This window comes from Gossypium hirsutum, chromosome A02 (genome assembly GCF_007990345.1).
Source record: "Gossypium hirsutum isolate 1008001.06 chromosome A02, Gossypium_hirsutum_v2.1, whole genome shotgun sequence".
Taxonomy (NCBI): Eukaryota; Viridiplantae; Streptophyta; class Magnoliopsida; order Malvales; family Malvaceae; genus Gossypium; species Gossypium hirsutum.
In genome coordinates, this window is record NC_053425.1 from 100,311,207 (window position 1) to 100,329,590 (window position 18,384).

Sequence of the window (18,384 nt, forward strand, 5' to 3'; positions counted from 1 at the left end):
CAAACGGGAAATCGAAACCCAGCACGATAGGGCACTATTCCCGGAATTTCCAAACATCAAATATTGCCTTGTTTTAGTGTTTGGAAGAACACGAGTAAAATCCTAAAGGAATATTCGATTATTTTGAACAAACGGGAAATAGAAACCCAGCACGATAGGGCACTATTCCCCGAATTTCCAAACATCGAATATTGCCTTTATTTTAGTGAATCTTCAAATAAACACTTGTAGAACTAGCTCAAAACGTATTAATTTTACTTGAAGTAAGATGGAATAATTAATTAATTTTTTTTAAAAAGAAGTTGAAAATCATAATGCAACATTTGTAGACTAAAGGAAAATAGAACATGGGGTAATATACACTCATAAAATACAATGCTTGATGAATGAGGATAATGTATCTTGTTTAACTAACAAAATAAGCAATTAACTATAATTAATCTAAAAATTATAACCTAATTTCAATCACGTATGGAGAATAATTGATATAACAATAAAATGAATAAATGATGTGCAACGATAATATACATATGGCATAATATAAAACGATCAATGCAAGATGTAAAAAAAAAAACAAAATAGCAATTAGAAGCCAATGTGGTATAAAACAATTTTAAAATAATGACGAATAAATGAATACATAATTTACACAATATATAAATTGATGAATTTAAAACTATTTGTAAAAACAAACTAAAGATGTATACACATAATCACTAAAATATATGTTATAGGATGAATATTTTTAAATTGAATGATATGCAAAGTATTGAAGAATATTGGTTTAAAATTGACAATTTACATGTAATAAAGAAAATTTTAAATTATGTATAAGATATAAATAATAATAATAATAAAAATGTATAATAAAATATAATCTTTAAAACATAATGGATTTACAAATCATATATATGTATACATAAATAAATTTAGAAATAATTGTTTGTAGAAATATCAGAGAAATGTACACAAGATTAAATTATTTTTACTATATACGTACAAATATATATAATGAAACATTTAAATGAAATACTATCTAATATATCAAAAGAATACAATATAAAGAATTTCAAAACAATAATTTTATAAAAAAATGAATTTTTAAAATAATGATTTAACCATTAAGATAATATATGTAAAAAATATTTAAATGAGACATTATTTAATAGTTAAAATAATATAATATAAATACAAATTTCAAGATAATGATCTTATAAAGTAAGGTATTAAAATAATTTGACACACATGTAAAAACTAAATCGACCCTCAAAATTCATAATGAGTATAAGATTCCATTACAAATAATACGAGTATATGAGTATATAAGAACTTTGAATCAATTACTACATCAAATGTTAAAATTTTGTGATATGGAAAAAAAACTTCGATATAATATTCATGCAAAATAAAAGAATTAACATATAAACAAATGTTAAATGAACGTTAAAATAATAAGTTATACAAATACAAACTTAATTTTCATCAAATTAAAATAAAGAGGAAATTTATAAATGAAACAAGTCACTTGAAAATAAAAGGACCAATATGCGATGTGCGCAAATGCGTAGGGACTCAAATTGGAAATAATCCAGCTCCCAAAACGCAGTGTTTAGGCGCGGATTGAATTGTAAACGCACGCAAATTACAGTACCAAATTTAAAAATAAAATAAAACAAACAGAGGGTAATTGAACACCCGTGCGAAGAGGGAGGATTAATAGCGCAAATAACCCTCGCAGGCCCAAGACGCGCGGATCTGGACGCATCAGGGTCAGGTCACCTGGTCACGGCTCTTAAACGGTGCCGTTTTGAAGCCATGGGAATTGGCCTAAAACGATGTCGTTTCCTACGTTTTATAAAAGCCAAAATTTAAAGAAACCCTAAGCAGATACTTAGCCATTTGAAAAGAAAACAAAATAGACTTAAGACCTTCCCCCCACTCTCATTCGGTCCGCCGTTTAGCCTTCATATCTAGCCGGAGGTTATCACGCGAAAGCCTAATCCGGCTCTGTCCAACCACGAATCCGAGGTTTCACTCCAAAGCTTCAAAGTCCCCGCCTAAACTTCGATCACAACGAAGTGGCTAGGACTCGAAGGGGCCGATATGAAGGTAAATTTCTTTCCCTTACTCTTTTTTTTTTAAAACGAATGTCAATCATCAAGAAAAGCCAAAAAGAAAAATGAATGAGACACAAGATTTAAATCAATCACCTTTTTGATTTGATTTCTGCTTTTTTCTCTATTCTGTGTGTGTGTGTGTAACCTTACAAAAGATGAAATCCCTTGGCTTTATAGCCGAAAGGAAAGAAAGAAAAAAAATACATAAAAAATACAATATTTGTTTTTTGTTTTGCTGTGCGTTCGTTCTTTTTGCAGGTACGGAGTGTGCTAGCGCTTGGCGTGAGGCGTACGGAGGCGCGCGTGGCGGTCGTACGGAGGCGCTGGAGGCTAGCTGCGGTGCAAACATTAGGTTTAAGGTTAGGTTTTTCTGAAAACCTTAACATTTTAGGCCTTTCGGGCCTGTTCTTGCAGTTGGGCCACAAGTTTTTGTAATTGGACTGTAAAAACTGGACTGTTATGATATTTTTTATGATTTATTTTTTTTGTTTTGTTTTTTTTTGTTTTGCGTTTCCACGGGCCCGAGCCAAAATCGGGCCTTACAATGTAGATGATGACATGTGTTAAAATAAAATTCATATATTAAATTAAAATATATATATTTACTTATTATTTAAGTAATTATTATATTATTATATTATATTAGTATAATTAAATAAATGAATAAAACAAATAAATAAAGAAATGAGAATAGAAAATGAAATAGAAAAGAACATAATAGAAAACGAGTAGGAGAGAAAAAGGGAGAAAAGAAAAAGAGAAAGAAAATGAGGAGAAATTTAGGGATTTCAAGGGTTTAAGCTCAAATTGTTTAGTCAAATTAGTCTCTTTTCTTCTAAATTTTATGTTTTTAGAATCCTAGTATTAAATACTACTTAATCTATGTTGAAATTTTGGAAAATATTGAATTTTTAGATGTTGTTCATGTTGAATAATTTAAGTATTTGAGACTAAATTGATAGAATTTTAAGTTAGAAATGAAAAAGAGATTGAATTGTAAAATAAAGTATAAGTTTTGAGTTATAGGGACTAAATTGAGAAAATTTCAAATTTTAGGGATTTAAGTGAAATTAAAGAGTTGAATTTAGTCTAAAGTGGGAATTGAATGAAAATATGAGATTAGTTTTGAAGAAATAAAGTTAGTCTCGGATTAGAGACTAAATTGGAATTTAGGTAAAAGTTGAATAAAAAAATTTAAATATTCAATGTGACATTGTGTGTATTGATAATTTTTTATTGTTTCAATTTCCGTAGCTAACATTGTGCCGAAAAATTTGGCAAGGAAGGGAAAAGAAAAAGTCAACAAGGAGTAGCTCGAAAAATTACGGTTTGTATTTCTATAATCCGAATTTAATTATTAAAATTATTATACTTTGATTTATTGTATATGGTAAGTATGGAAGGTGAGAATTATTGTGTTTACAATTGAGATGGATTGATTTGGTGTGTGATGAAATTGATATGAATATGTGATTATTGTGGAAATTGAACATTGAATATTGTTATACTTGAAAAGTGAATTGAAACCCTATTAACTACATCGGGCTGAGTTGAATATAGTTGTCATGCCATAAGATTGAAAGAATTCAGGGATACTTCGACTTCGAGTCGATGAGACACTAGGTGTCAATCTATTACTTCGGATAAATTCGATTAGGTATTGGGTATCAATTTTCTTCGGCATGACTGATGAGACACTGGGTGTCAATCTATTACTTCGATTTATCCGATAAGACACTGGGTGCCAAACTGGTGTGTTTTGGTTGGATCCGTGTATCCGTCCGAGTCCGAGTTAACAGGGGTTATTGAAATAAACAATGTTATGATTGATATTGAATGGTGAAATGAGATATAGATAGAGACACATGAATCAAGTATTTGTGAATTGAATATGAATGATCAATATTATGGTTCAAGTAATATGTGTTGATATTGTGAAAAGCTATATGGGATAGCAATTGATAAGAATTGAATGAATTATAAATGTTTTGTCTATAAATTGATTAGTAGTATGATTAAGGTTTTGTATGATTCAATGTATATGTTTATTTATTTTACTTTAAAGTATTCGGATTAATTTGTCCTTGTAGTAACTGAATGTTAACTTTATATTTTGTAGGAGTTGAGAAGGAAAGAGGATGCAATAGCACGAGGTAGGTTCTTTTTTATTTTTTATCTTGATGAGTCTTGAGTTTATCCATTACCAGTTTGATTTTGACATGAGTCCCTTAAACATCTTTGCTTTTTTCTTCCAAAAGTTTAACGTCTTTCCATTAGAGTTTCATCGTCAAGTTTATCTCCTCTTCCTTTTGATCGACATTTTCAATACTTTGGGTTCAAGATCCCCTATATGCTAGAGGTATAGAGTTCGAACTTTGGCATGAGCTTGTTTTTCAGCAACTATGGCATTTTGCGCTCATCTTCAACGATTACACACTTCAAAGTGACTAAATATAATACCAAATTTGTTTAAATGAAAAAATAATAACTTTATCAATGCTATTGGACATAGAAATTAAGATTATGATAACTAAAAACCTGTGATATTTGTGAGCTTAATAAAAAAGTGAAACATGTTATGAGTCGCATGAAATCGAGAAAGGAGATAGACATTAAACACGTGAGGTTCGTCATGACATCTCCTTTAACCTTCATTTGACCCTTTTTGTCATTTTCATATATGGCTACTTATTTTCTCTTTGAGGCCTTTACAAGTCCATCAACATGAAACTGGATTTATGCCTGTCACTTATTTACAGTGACATTAGCATTTACGATTAGCCTAGCATCAGTTTTTTATTATGGGTTTACTTTTTACTGATTTCACTTTCATTACAGTAAATGGTATAGCTAATTTCCTTGTTTTGCTCAATCAGGTGACCGAGATTCCGTTTAACAATTTTCTTTATTATTGGAACAAGTCTTATCCTGATATTAACCTAATGTATCTATTTTGGTAATTCCATGTTTCATTTGAGTTATTGATTACAATTGTGATTGTTTGTTGCAGGGTTTTGGTTTTGATTTTAAACCTTATGTCCACCCAATCTATAATGCAATAATGTCCCGCTTGACTTACCAAGATCAAGATCAAAGTACTTCACTAAGTTATATATGCAGGCATTGCAATACTTTGGCTTCATCTAAGCTTGAACCAGCCCTCAGTTGTATATTGTTTCTTCTTTTTTGATCTTTTTCCTTAGATTAATGAGAGGTGATGATGATTTGGCATTTTTTTCTCACCAGGATGAATTTTGTTTTAGAAATTGTAATACTTTGTGAGTGTGTCTGTGTGCGAGTGTTTTTTTATATATTAAATTACATATTGAATCAATGTTTATGTATTAAATTTAAATTCATTAATTTTTATATTTAGTTTTGAAGTTTAAAGTTTAATAGAAAATTTAATTTAATTAATATTTTTTATTTATCCTTAAAAGTATATAGTTTAAAGTTCAAATTTCAAAAATTAAACATAATATAATATTTAACATAGAAATAAATATTATTTAATTAAAATAAAATAATTTTTTTAAAGGTCATGATCTTTAGCGGCGTTTGTGAGAAAAGCGCCGCTAAAGGTTATGTTCTTTAGTGGCGTTTTTTTTCATAAACGCCACAAAATGTTAGCGGCGTTGTCTTTAGCGACATTTTTTACGGCGTTTGTAAAAGCGCCGCAAATAGTTCTAGCGGCGCTTATATAGGCAAAAAAAAACTCCGCTAAAAACCTATTTCTATTTTGTTGTAGTGGTTGTTTTCCATGCGCAGGATAGATAAAGTCAAATTGCCGATTCAGCATCCATCCGAGATCCCGAATTCAAACATGGTGAAGTATATTTCTTTTTGGTAATAGCATGTACCTAGGATGTCTTATTTTTGTCATTTTGGGAAATGAATGTAAATGATATTATAAGATGATATTGGTTGCTTAGATACAAGAATATATGTGTTATGTTGATGTTTAATATGAAATGTTCGATTTGATGTATAAGTGAGTATGTTATAGGCAAATTTAGGTTGAAATTGGCATGAATTTAGAATTGGCTTGAATGGTGTTTATTTAGATTGATTTGGACATTATATGTGAAGTACTTATGAGGGTAAATTGGTTAGGTCATTGGATTGATTGTTTTAACATGTTTTAGATGTATTTGAATGTGTTTTAGATTGGTTGAATAAATGGTTTTTGAGTCGCTTGGTGTTCAAAATTGCATGGTATGGTAAACTTGATGCTTAAGGCTTATTTTGAGTCCACACGGCCAGTCACACAGGCGTGTGACTGGACTGTGTGAGACATACGGCTAACACATAGGCGTGTGGTTTGGCCGTGTGTCCCCTGCAACTTTAAAATTTCAAAACAGAATGCCTAGGAATTTCACATGGGCAGAGACACGGGCGTATGTCTCAGCTGTGTGAGGCACATGGCCTAGTACACAGGCGTGTGGTTGGTTATGTGGCCTAAGTTAGAGAGTTACACGGGATCGGACATGGCCTGGGCACGGGCGTGTCCTATAGTCACACGAGCATGTCCCTTGAACACACGGGCGTGTATGCCCTATATCTAGGAAAATTTTTGAAATTTCACGAAAAATTCTCGGAGTACCCAATTTAGTCCTGATTTGTTTCTAACATTTATTTTGGGCCTCGAGGGCCTAAAGGAGGGACAATATAATTAAGTTATGATGTAATGCTAGATGATTAGGAAATGTTTGTATTTGATCTGAAAACTCTGGTAAAGCTCCGTAACCCTATTTCAACGACGGATAAGGGTTAGGGGGTGTTACAATTAGTGGTATCAAAGCTTTCCAGGTTTAACCGATTCTCGGACTAAATCGAGCTCGAAATTGAGTCTAGAGGTACATACCATAATTGAGTCAAACTGAGTCAGGATTTGGATGCTGATATATATATTGTTTGTTTTTTTTATAGTTGAACATGTCAGATGACTATAGTAATGATTTTGATCAAGAAATGCATACTGGCGATGAAGAGTCTCGTGAATTAGATGAAACTAAATCGGTAACACCGAGTGTTAACCCAGTGTGTAACACCCCAAACCCGGCCTAGACGTTATAACCGGATTCGTCGTGCCACATCAAAAACGTTAAAAACATTTTTCCCATTCTAAGTTCAGAAAATCGTACTTGATGTTCAAAGGATTAATTCGTTAAGGGTTAAAGTGAATGGAAGCTGTGCACCAGGTAGGAAATCGGAAAAGAGGAGGTGAGTCCATCGGACTGCTTAAGTACCAAGCTCTTTCGGATCCAATCCTAGACATGCACACCGCCATTGCCACACTCTAACATCGTGTATATTTTTAGGTTACCATGGTAGTTATGTCTATTTTAGAATAAAACATATTTAAATTTGGAAAACGTTATCATAGCAGAAGCCTTGGTTGTTATCGTGTTACTTTGAAATCAGTTTATGTTTTTGGAAAACGAACCCTAGATCTAGCCCATTTTGATAGTTAATATAATTTAAAATCATCATGATAAGTTATAAATCAAAACCTAAAAAAAATAATCATAAGCGGCCTTATTACATAACAAAACCCAAATCATCAAAGTAAAGAAAATTGAAGTCTAAATCACCAGAAGAAATCTATATTGCAGAATGAGTGGCCACTCCGAATCCCTCGCAGCTTCAAGCCCACTATGGTTGGGGATTACCTGCATGGATGAAAATAGGGGATGAGTTTGGGGAAAAATAAGTGTGTAAAATTAACCCAACCATAGCCCATATCGGTTTAAACCACAGAAACAGAATAAATGTGCCTTAGCCCAGAACAGAATACAGAATTAAGCCCATAGGCCCATAACAGATCAGATCAGATATTTCATGTATATGCAGAACCCAACCCATAACCAACCACATACACCCCCTTACCAACCTTTCACCATGTGGGGAGACTACTCAACCCACCCAACCGCTACACGCCACAGAATTATGCAGCATGGCTGCTAGAACAGATAATGTGACAGAGTCACCAGATACAGATAATCGTGGCAGAGCCACCAGAATAGAAATATGTGGCAGAGCCACCAGATCAAATAATTGTGGCATAGCCACCAGGACGCATCCTCCAAAATATAACTCTTGTCCCCATGCAACAAAAATTCATTCATGGCCTACATCATACAGATTTAAATCAACATGCTTTTCAGACAAAATTAACTTTAGAGGCATATTGGTCATTTACACCTAGGGGTATCATGGTAATTTCCCATACATAAGGGTATTATGGTAACTTAGCTACTTTAGGGTCTTCATCCATATCCTAACCATTTACGTACTATCAGAACACTTACCACGCAAACTTACCGAATTGGGCCCGTTGGCCCATGAACCCGATTTTTGGCCCATTAAGCCCAAGTTATCAAAATGTACGAAATCGCACGTACTGCAGTTTATTACCTTCAGAATACCAAACATACAAACCCAACTATCTTACGAGCATTCGTACACTTGCAAATTCCCAAAAATACCAACTTTTCGGCATTTTGGCTTTTCGGCTTTTGCCGATCTAGTCTGTGAGAGGGTGTCAGTTACACACCTGTTTTATGACGATTCAATGACGAGATCCACGCACGAAATACCTACAATTATAATACTACCACGTTAATCTTACTACCGAAACGAACTACATATTAACTTCTTACCATATTCGACCAACAACACCTTAGGCTTTAGCGTTTCTACCTTTGCCGAAAATAGTGTCTCGATCCAGATCCGTTCGCTCCACTTGTCCAAGCCCTTGATCAACAGCCTCTTAATCACAGTATTACCAAAATAATACTATTATCACAACCCCTTAGGGCTACAAGTCCAAAAAAAACGACAACCTCCCTAACCTTTTAAGGATTTCGGCTTTTCTTAAAATATGCAAGATAGGCTAAGTTGGAAAGACTTACCACCGATTCTTCCAGTCAACGTTCCCCCTTAGTTTCTACTTGATTCTGATGCAGTTCTAAGCCCTCAAACGATAACAAAATTCGAGCCCTCAGTGATCTCAGTATTCGGCTATGCCCCTAGGATAGTGTGAGAGTTTTGGCTTTTTGCAAAAGTGTAGAGAAAGATAAAATATGAGGGTTTTTACTTGTGGTATTGTCGATAGAACCCTGGGGTTTAGAGGTTGAGAGAATCGGCCAAAAATGATGAGAAAAATAAGAGATTCGGCTAGGGAAAAATTGGTACAAAAGGAGTCAAGTTTTCGGGATTTCGGGATTTCGGGATTTGAGGCAATCGGCTATAGTCTTAAAAATAATAGAAGGAAGGTGGTATAAAGTAGGGTGGCTGAAGGATTCGATTATGGGGAAAAGAAGAAGAAAAGAATAAGTGGATGGAGAGAAGAGAAAAAGAAGAGAAGAGGAGAATAGTCAGAAAACGACACCACTTACCACTAATGCCGAATTTATACTGGCACTAACCCTAGCCGAAATTCCCATGCTAAAGTCCCTTGGTCGGCCACCTCTTGTTCCTTGATCAGCTCCTAGATCTCCTCCTTTATCTGCTCCTAAATCCTATCCCTTATCAACTCCTAAATCCTTTCCTAACAGACTTTCACTTCAGTTCCACTGCTTACCTTTTATGAACATAAAAATATTAATTCCCTTAATATGTTGTCATTGTGACTTGAACCTCAGCTCTACCTAGCATCCACATGCCACTTTTATTGCCTTGCCAGTGGCGTCACATGCCACTTTGCCACTTGCTTCCTTATGTCTTATTTTACACAATTAATGCTTAAAAGCCCAATTAACCAGAACCCCTTTTTCTTTTGGAATTAAAATTAATTAAAACTACCGGGTTTTACCTTAAGCTTGGGCCTTCTAGAGGCCCACCAACGTACTTAATCCTACAACAAACAAACAGGACACAGATAATTTTAAATTTTTCCAACATTTTTAAAATTCCTGAAAATTGGGGCGTTACAACTCTACCCTCCTTAAAGAAATTTCGTCCTCGAAATTTACCTGGTCCGAATAGATGAGGGTATTGTTGCTGCATCGCCTCCTCTGGCTCTCAAGTAGCTTCCTCTCTGCCATGATTACGCCAAAGCACCTTTACTAATGGGACAAATTTCCTTCTCAGAATCTTAACATCTCGATCCAAAATTTGCACAGGCTCCTCCTCAAAAGTCAAATCAGTTTGCACCTCAATTTCTGCAACCGGCACGACATGAGTAGGGTCAGAACGATAACGCCTTAACATGGAGACGTGGAAAACATCGTGAATCTTGTCCAACTCTGGAGGTAATTCCAACTGATAAGCTACTGGGCCTACTCGCTTCAAAACCCGATAAGGCCCAATGAACCGTGGACTCAGCTTGCCTTTCTTACCAAACCTCAATATCTTCTTCCAAGGAGAAACCTTTAAAAAGACCATATCCCCTACTGAGTACTCAATCTCCTTACGCTTCAAATCTGCATACGATTTTTGCCTATCAGATGCTTCTTTCAAACGATCCCTAATTATTCCGACCTTAGCCTCAGTATCAGCCACCAATTCCGGTCCAAGAACTTGTCGCTCCCCTAGCTCCGTCCAACAACTAGGTGTATGACACCTTCGACCATACAGTGCTTCGTACGGTGCCATTCGAATACTTGCCTGATAACTATTGTTGTACGCAAATTCTGCCAACGGTAAGTAGTCCTCCCAACTACCTCGAAAGTCAATCACGCATCCCCTTAACATGTCCTCCAGAATCTGAATGACCCTTTCTGACTGACCATCAGTTTGGGGATGGAAAGCCGTACTGAAGTTCAGCCGCGTCCCCAATGCCTCATGCAACTTTTTCCAAAACCGAGATGTGAATCTGGGATCCCGGTCAGAGATAATCGAAACTGGGACTCCATGAAGTCGCATAATCTCTGTCACATACAGTTTGGCTAACTTCTGAAGAGAAAAGTCGGTACGTACTGGTATGAAATGGGCCGATTTGGTCAACCTATCCACAATCACCCATACCGAGTCTTTCTTCGATGGTGTCAACGGCAACCCACTCACAAAGTCCATGGTTACCCTCTCTCACTTCCAAAGTGGTATCTTTACCGGCTGCAATAGTCCAGAAGGTAATTGATGCTCAGCTTTCACTTGTTGACATGTCAGACATTTCCCCACGAATTTCGTTATTTCTCGTTTAAGTCCAGGCCACCAGTACAGTTCCCGTAAGTCGTGATACAACTTATTCCCTCCAGGATGCATGGCACAAAGTCCCCCATGAGCTTCCTTAAGTATTGACTGTCTCAAGTCAGAGTCCTTTGGAACACAAATTCTTCCTCGGAAGCATAGAACTCCTTCATTATTTAACCCAAACTCAGAAGTTCCTCCCTCTTTAACTTGTTGAAAACGAGCGACTAAGGACTTATCTTTCAACTGTTTTTCCTTAATCTGATCCACCCAGGTTGGCCTTACTTGCAATTCAGCCAACAGACTTCCATCATCATACAGACTTAGACGAGCAAACATTGCTCTCAGATCAGATACAGCTCTACGACTTAGAGCATCGACTACCACATTAGCCTTGCCTGGGTGATATTCAATCGAATAATCATAAACCTTAAGCAACTCGATCCACTTCCTTTGCCTAAGGTTCAGCTCTTTCTGAGTCAACAAATACTTAAGACTCTTATGGTCTGTGTATATAATGCACCCCTCTCCGTACAGGTAATGTCTCCAAATCTTAAGTGCAAAAACCACTGCTGCTAATTCCAAATCATGAGTAGGATAGTTCCCCTCGTGAGGCTTAAGCTACCGTGACGCATATGCAACCACCTTACCCTCCTGTATTAACACGCAGCCCAAACCTACATGTGATGTGTCGCTGTACACAGTAAAATCCTTCCCAGACTCCGGCTGAATTAACACAGGTGCTTCGGTCAAAACTTTCTTCAACTTTTCAAAAGCTTCCTGCTGGGTCTCAGTCCATACAAAGGGTACCTCTTTCCTTAAGAATTTAGTCAGAGGTGCAGCCCACACCGAAAAACCTTTCATAAATCTTCTGTAATATCCAGCCAATCCCAGGAAACTCCGTATCTCCGATACTGACCTAGGCGGTTTCCACTCCAAAACTGCTTCAATTTTTCGAGGATCCACCTTAATCCCCTCAGCAGAGACCACATGTCCTAAGAAAGTTACCTCCCTCAACCAGAATTCACACTTACTGAACTTTGCATAAAGTTCCTTCTCCCTTAACACTTGTAGCACTATACGGAGATGCTCATCTTGCTTTGCTTCCATTTCAGAATATACCAGAATATCGTCAATAAAGACGACTACGAATTGATCCAAAAATGGTTGAAACACCTGATTCATCAGATCTATAAATGCCGCAGGAGCGTTCGTCAGCCCAAATGGCATAACCAGAAATTCGTAATGACCATACCGAGTCCTAAATGCCGTCTTATGGATATCCGTCTCCTTGACCCTTAACTGATGATATCCAGATCTAAGGCCGATCTTAGAAAATACAGAAGCCCCCTTAAGCTGGTCAAACAGATTGTCAATCCTTGGCAGTGGATACTTATTCTTAATGGTCAGTTTGTTCAACTGGCGATAATCAATGCACATCCGCATTGTACCATCCTTCTTCTTCACGAATAACACCGGTGCTCCCCATAGAGACACGCTTGGCCTAATAAAGCCCCTATCCAACAACTCTTGAATTTGTACCTTTAGCTCCACCAACTCCTTCGGTGCCATCCTATACGGTGCGATCGACACTAGCGCCATTCCAGGCAGCAAGTTGATTCCAAACTCCACTTCTTGGTTTGGAGGTAATCCCGGAAGCTCCTCCGGAAAAACATCTTGAAACTCCGTTACGGTCCTGACCTTATCCACTGTCAATCCCTTCTCTTTCGACTGGCTTACGAATGCCAAATAGGCCTCACAACCTTTTCGAATCCACTTTTCGACCCTCAATGCCGACACCACATTAGACAAATAATCCCTTCGCTCACCTATCATCATAACCTCCTCACCCTCCGTGGTCCTTAACACCATTCGTTTCGCAGCACAATCCAAAGTCGCCCTATGCTTAACAAGCCAGTCCATTCCTAGGACGAGGTCAAACTCTCCGAACGGCAACTCTATTAGATCTCCAGGAAAGATACTACCTTGAGTTTCTAGGGGTACATCCCTATACAGTTTGTCTACCCTAACCGAGTGGCCTAAAGGACTTAACACAGATACCCCACTCACTATCTTTTCAGAATGCAATCCCAATGACCCAGATATGGCACATGCAACATAGGAATGAGTAGATCCAATATCCACCAAAGTAGTATATGGCATGCTAGAAACCAAAAACGTACCAGTTATGACGTCAGGTGCGTCGCCCTCCTCTCGACGACGAGCCGCATACACTAACGCTGGCTGTCGAGCCTCAGCATTTCTGGCACCCTTGCCAGACACCCCTCGACCTTGACCATTTCCATTTCCATTTCCGCTCCTACTTTGTCCACGTCCTTTCGGTGGTTGTGGTCCACCTCTCGCGGGTTGAACAACCCTCTGTACAGCAACTTGGGCCTGATTAGCTCTCTGTGGGCAGTCCTTAACTCTATGCTCCATAGATCCGCATCGGAAACAAGCACCGGAACGTTTCCTACACTCACCCAAATGTACCTTTCCACAGTCTTCACAAATTGGCGGTCTAACCACATTCACCGGAACTGCTCGAACTGGCTCATCCACTCTCGCCCTTTTGACATTCTTATTTGTTCCACCCGAAGGTCCAGAATCTCTCCGGAAACGGTTCTGATCTTTCTCACGGTTCTGCCTCTCAGCACGCTTTACCTCCTCAGCTATCTTAGCTTTTTCCCCCAGAACCGCGAAATCTCGCTCCCTCTGCGGAGCAATCAACACCTTAAGGTCATCTCTGTGTCCATCCTTAATGCGAACGCTACGCTCAGACTCCGTAGCGACTATCCCCATAGCATACCGGCTCAGCCTCAGAAACTCAGCCTCATACTCAGCAACAGTTTTACATCCTTGGACCAGATTCAGGAATTCCTTCCTGCGGGCATCCACATAACTTGCCTCGACGTACTTTCCTTTAAAGGCTGTCTTAAATAGCTCCCAAGTAACCCTATCAGCTGGGGTTCCATCCCTCACGGTGAGCCACCACTGATAAGCCTCATCTCGCAACAGCGATACGGCCCTCTTCAGCTTCTGCTCCACCGAGCAGTCCAAGTCATCCATAATTCGTTCTGTGGCCTCCAACCAATATTCCACCACATTCGGGGCTATACCAGATACGCCCCTAAAGACCTCCGCCCCGTTAGCTCGGAGTCGTTCAGAAATCGATCCTCGAATTCCGTTGCCAAAACTTGCCCCGGTAACTCTTTCCAAAACTTGAAGCATAGCCTGTGACAGGGTGTCATCCCCCGCACCACGATCATGAGACTCCACTTCTATTGCCGATGGTACCGGTGCATCTGTCGCCGGCATATGTCCCGAAGATGAAGATACCGTTCAAGCCCTTCCTCGGCCACGTCCACGGCCTCTTCCCCGAGTGGCTCTTGTACTCATATCGTATTATCTGATTATGAATTTTATGCATTAATATCATTCCAATGTTTATTACAGATGTTTTATGATTCAGACAGTAATTCAGAGTTGGTTTTCGCAGAATTGATGTCTAGCTACAGTTTCAGTCTAGCTACAGTTTCAGTCGTTTAGCAAGCTTTTCTAGGATTTCAATAGCATCCTATCTAAAGTATTCTAGTAAAGGTTCAGTACAGACAGATAATTCAGAATATATTCAGAAAAATTCAGAATACTTACAGGCTCAGGCCGGAGATTCGGAATGCCACCTTCAGAAGTCCAGATTTAAAAACTGATTTTTTTTGAAAATCTTCGTTTTTGTAAACACATTCCACAGCCAAGTTGTTGTAACCTGGCTCTGATACCACTAAATGTAACACCCTAAACCCGGCCTACACGTTATAACCGAATCCGTCGTGCCACATCAAAAACATTAAAAACATTTTTCCCATTCTAAGTTCAGAAAATCGTACTTGATGTTCAAAGGATTAATTCGTTAAGGGTTAAAGTGAATGGAAGCTGTGCACCAGGTAGGAAACCGAAAAAGAGGAGGTGAGTCCATCGGACTGCTTAAGTACCAAGCTCTTTCGGATCCAATCCTAGACATGCACACCGCCATTGCCACACTCTAACATCGCGTATATTTTTAGGTTACCATGGTAGTTATGTCTATTTTAGAATAAAACATATTTAAATTTGGAAAACGTTATCATAGCAGAAGCCTTAGTTGTAATCGTGTTACTTTGAAATTAGTTTATGTTTTTGGAAAACGAACCCTAGATCTAGCCCATTTTGATAGCTAATATAATTTAAAATCATCATGATAAGTTATAAATCAAAACCTAAAAAAAATAATCATAAGCGGCTTTATTACATAACAAAACCCAAATCATTAAAGTAAAGAAAATTGAAGTCCAAATCACCAGAAGAAATCCATATTGCAGAACGAGTGGCCAATCCGAATCCCTCGCAGCTCCAAGCCCACTATGGTTGGGGATTACCTGCATGGATGAAAATAGGGGATGAGTTTGGGGAAAACTCAGTGTGTAAAATTAACCCAACCATAGCCCATATCGGTTCAAACCACAGAAACAGAATAAATTGGCCTTAGCCCAGAATAGAATACAGAATTAAGCCCATAGGCCCATAACAGATCAGATCAGATATTTCATGTATATGCAGAACCCAATCCATAACCAACCACATACACCCCCTTACCAACCTTTCACCATGTGGGGAGACTACTCGACCCACCCAACCGCTACACGCCGCAGAATTATGCAGCATAGCTGCCAGAATAGATAATGTGACAGAGTCACCAGATACAGATAATCGTGGCAGAGCCACCAGAACAGAAATATGTGGCAGAGCCACCAGATCAGATAATTGTGGCATAGCCACCAGGACGTTTCCTCCAAAATATAACCCATGTCCCCATGCAACAAAAATTTATTCATGGCCTACATCATACAGATTTAAATCAACATGCTTTTCAGACAAAATTAACTCTAGAGGCATATTGGTCATTTACACCTAGGGGTATCACGGTAATTTCCCATACATAAGGGTATTATGGTAACTTAGCTGCTTTAGGGTCTTCATGCATATCCTAACCATTTACGTACTATCAGAACACTTACCGCGCAAACTTACCGAATTGGGCCCGTTGGCCCATGAACCCGAGTTTTGGCCCATTAAGCCCAAGTTATCAAAATGCACGAAATCGCATGTACTGCAGTTTATTACCTTCAGAATACCAAACATACAAACCCAACTATCTTACGAGCATTCGCACACTCGCAAATTGCCAAAAATACCAACTTTTCGGCATTTCGGCTTTTCGGCTTTTGCCGATCTAGTCTATGAGAGGGTATCAGTTACACACCTATTTTATGACGATTCACTGACGAGATCCACACACGAACTGCCTACAATTATAATACTACCACGTTAATCTTACTACCGAAACGAACTACATATTAACTTCTTACCATATTCGGCCAACAACACTTTAGGCTTTAGCGTTCCTACCTTTGCCGAAAATAGTGTCTCGATCCAGATCCGTTCGCTCCACTTGTCCAAGCCCTTGATCAACAGCATCTTAATCACAATATTACCAAAATAATACTATTATCACAACCCCTTAGGGCTACAAGTCCAAAAAAAATGACAACCTCCCTGACCTTTTAGGGATTCCGGCTTTTCTTAAAATATGCAAGATAGGCTAAGTTGGAAAGACTTACCACCGATTCTTCCAGTCAACATTCCCCCTTAGTTTCTACTTGATTCTGATGCAGTACTAAGCCCTCAAACGATAACAAAATTTGAGCCCTCAGTGATCTCAGTATTCGGCTATGTCCCTAGGATAGTGTGGGAGTTTCGGCTTTTTGCAAAAGTGTAGAGAAAGATAAAATATGAGGGTTTTTACTTGTGGTATTGTCGACAGAACCCTGGGGTTTAGAGGTTGAGAGAATCGGCCAAAGATGATGAGAAAAATAAGAGATTCGGCTAGGGAAAAATCGGTACAAAAGGAGTCAAATTTTTGGGATTTTGATATTTGAGGCAATCGGCTATAGTCTTAAAAATAATGGAAGGAATGTGGTATAGAGTAGGGTGGCTGAAGGATTCGGTTATGGGGAAAAGAAGAAGAAAAGAATAAGTGGATGGAGAGAAGAGAAAAAGAAGAGAAGAGGAGAATAGTCAGAAAACGGCACCACTTACCACTAATGCCGAATTTATACTGGCACTAACCCTAGCCGAAATTCCCATGCTAAAGTCCCTTGGCCGGCCACCTCTTGTTCCTTGATCAGCTCTTAGATCTCCTCCTTTAGCTGCTCCTGAATCCTATCGCTTATCAACTCCTAAATCCTATCCCTTATCAACTCCTAAATCCTCTCCTGACAGACTTTCACTTCAGTTCCACTGCTTACCTTTTCTGAACATAAAAATAATAATTCCCTTAATATGTTGTCATTGTGACTTGAACCTCAGCTCTCCCTAGCATCCACACGCCACTTTTATAGCCTTGCCAGTGGCGTCACATGCCACTTTTCCACTTGCTTCCTTATGTCTTATTTTACACAATTAATACCTAAAAGCCCAATTAACCAGAACCCCTTTTTCTTATGGAATTAAAATTAATTAAAACTACCGGGTTTTACCTTAAGCTTGGGCCTTCTAGAGGCCCACCAACGTACTTAATCCTACGACAAACAGACAGGACACAGATAATTTTAAATTTTTCCAATATTTTTAAAATTCTCAAAAATTAGGGCGTTACACAGTGGGTAATCAACCTCCTAATGTTGAACAAGGTAATGTTAGAGAAAGGGATAATTCACAATTACTTAGAGTTATTGATGATGCTCTTCAACGAGTAGTAGAAATTGCAATTGTTGCAACATCTACCCCTACTGTTTGTCGAGCCCCAATTAAAGAATTACGTAAGTATGGTGCAACTGAATTTCTGGGTTTAAAAGGAGTTGATCCTCCTACAGCTGAAAACTGGATTGAAGCTACAAAAAGTATTTTTAAATGCACACATGTGTTCTAAATACGTGTTTTCCACGCACATACGTGTGTAATAAAATTTTTAGTTATTATAAAGCCCTTGACTGAATTGGTGTTACGAATTAATTGAGTATGAACTCAATTGGAAAAAAATAAAAATACCTTGAATTTTCAAAGTAAATTGGATTATTTTGAGGATGTTTGCTATTTC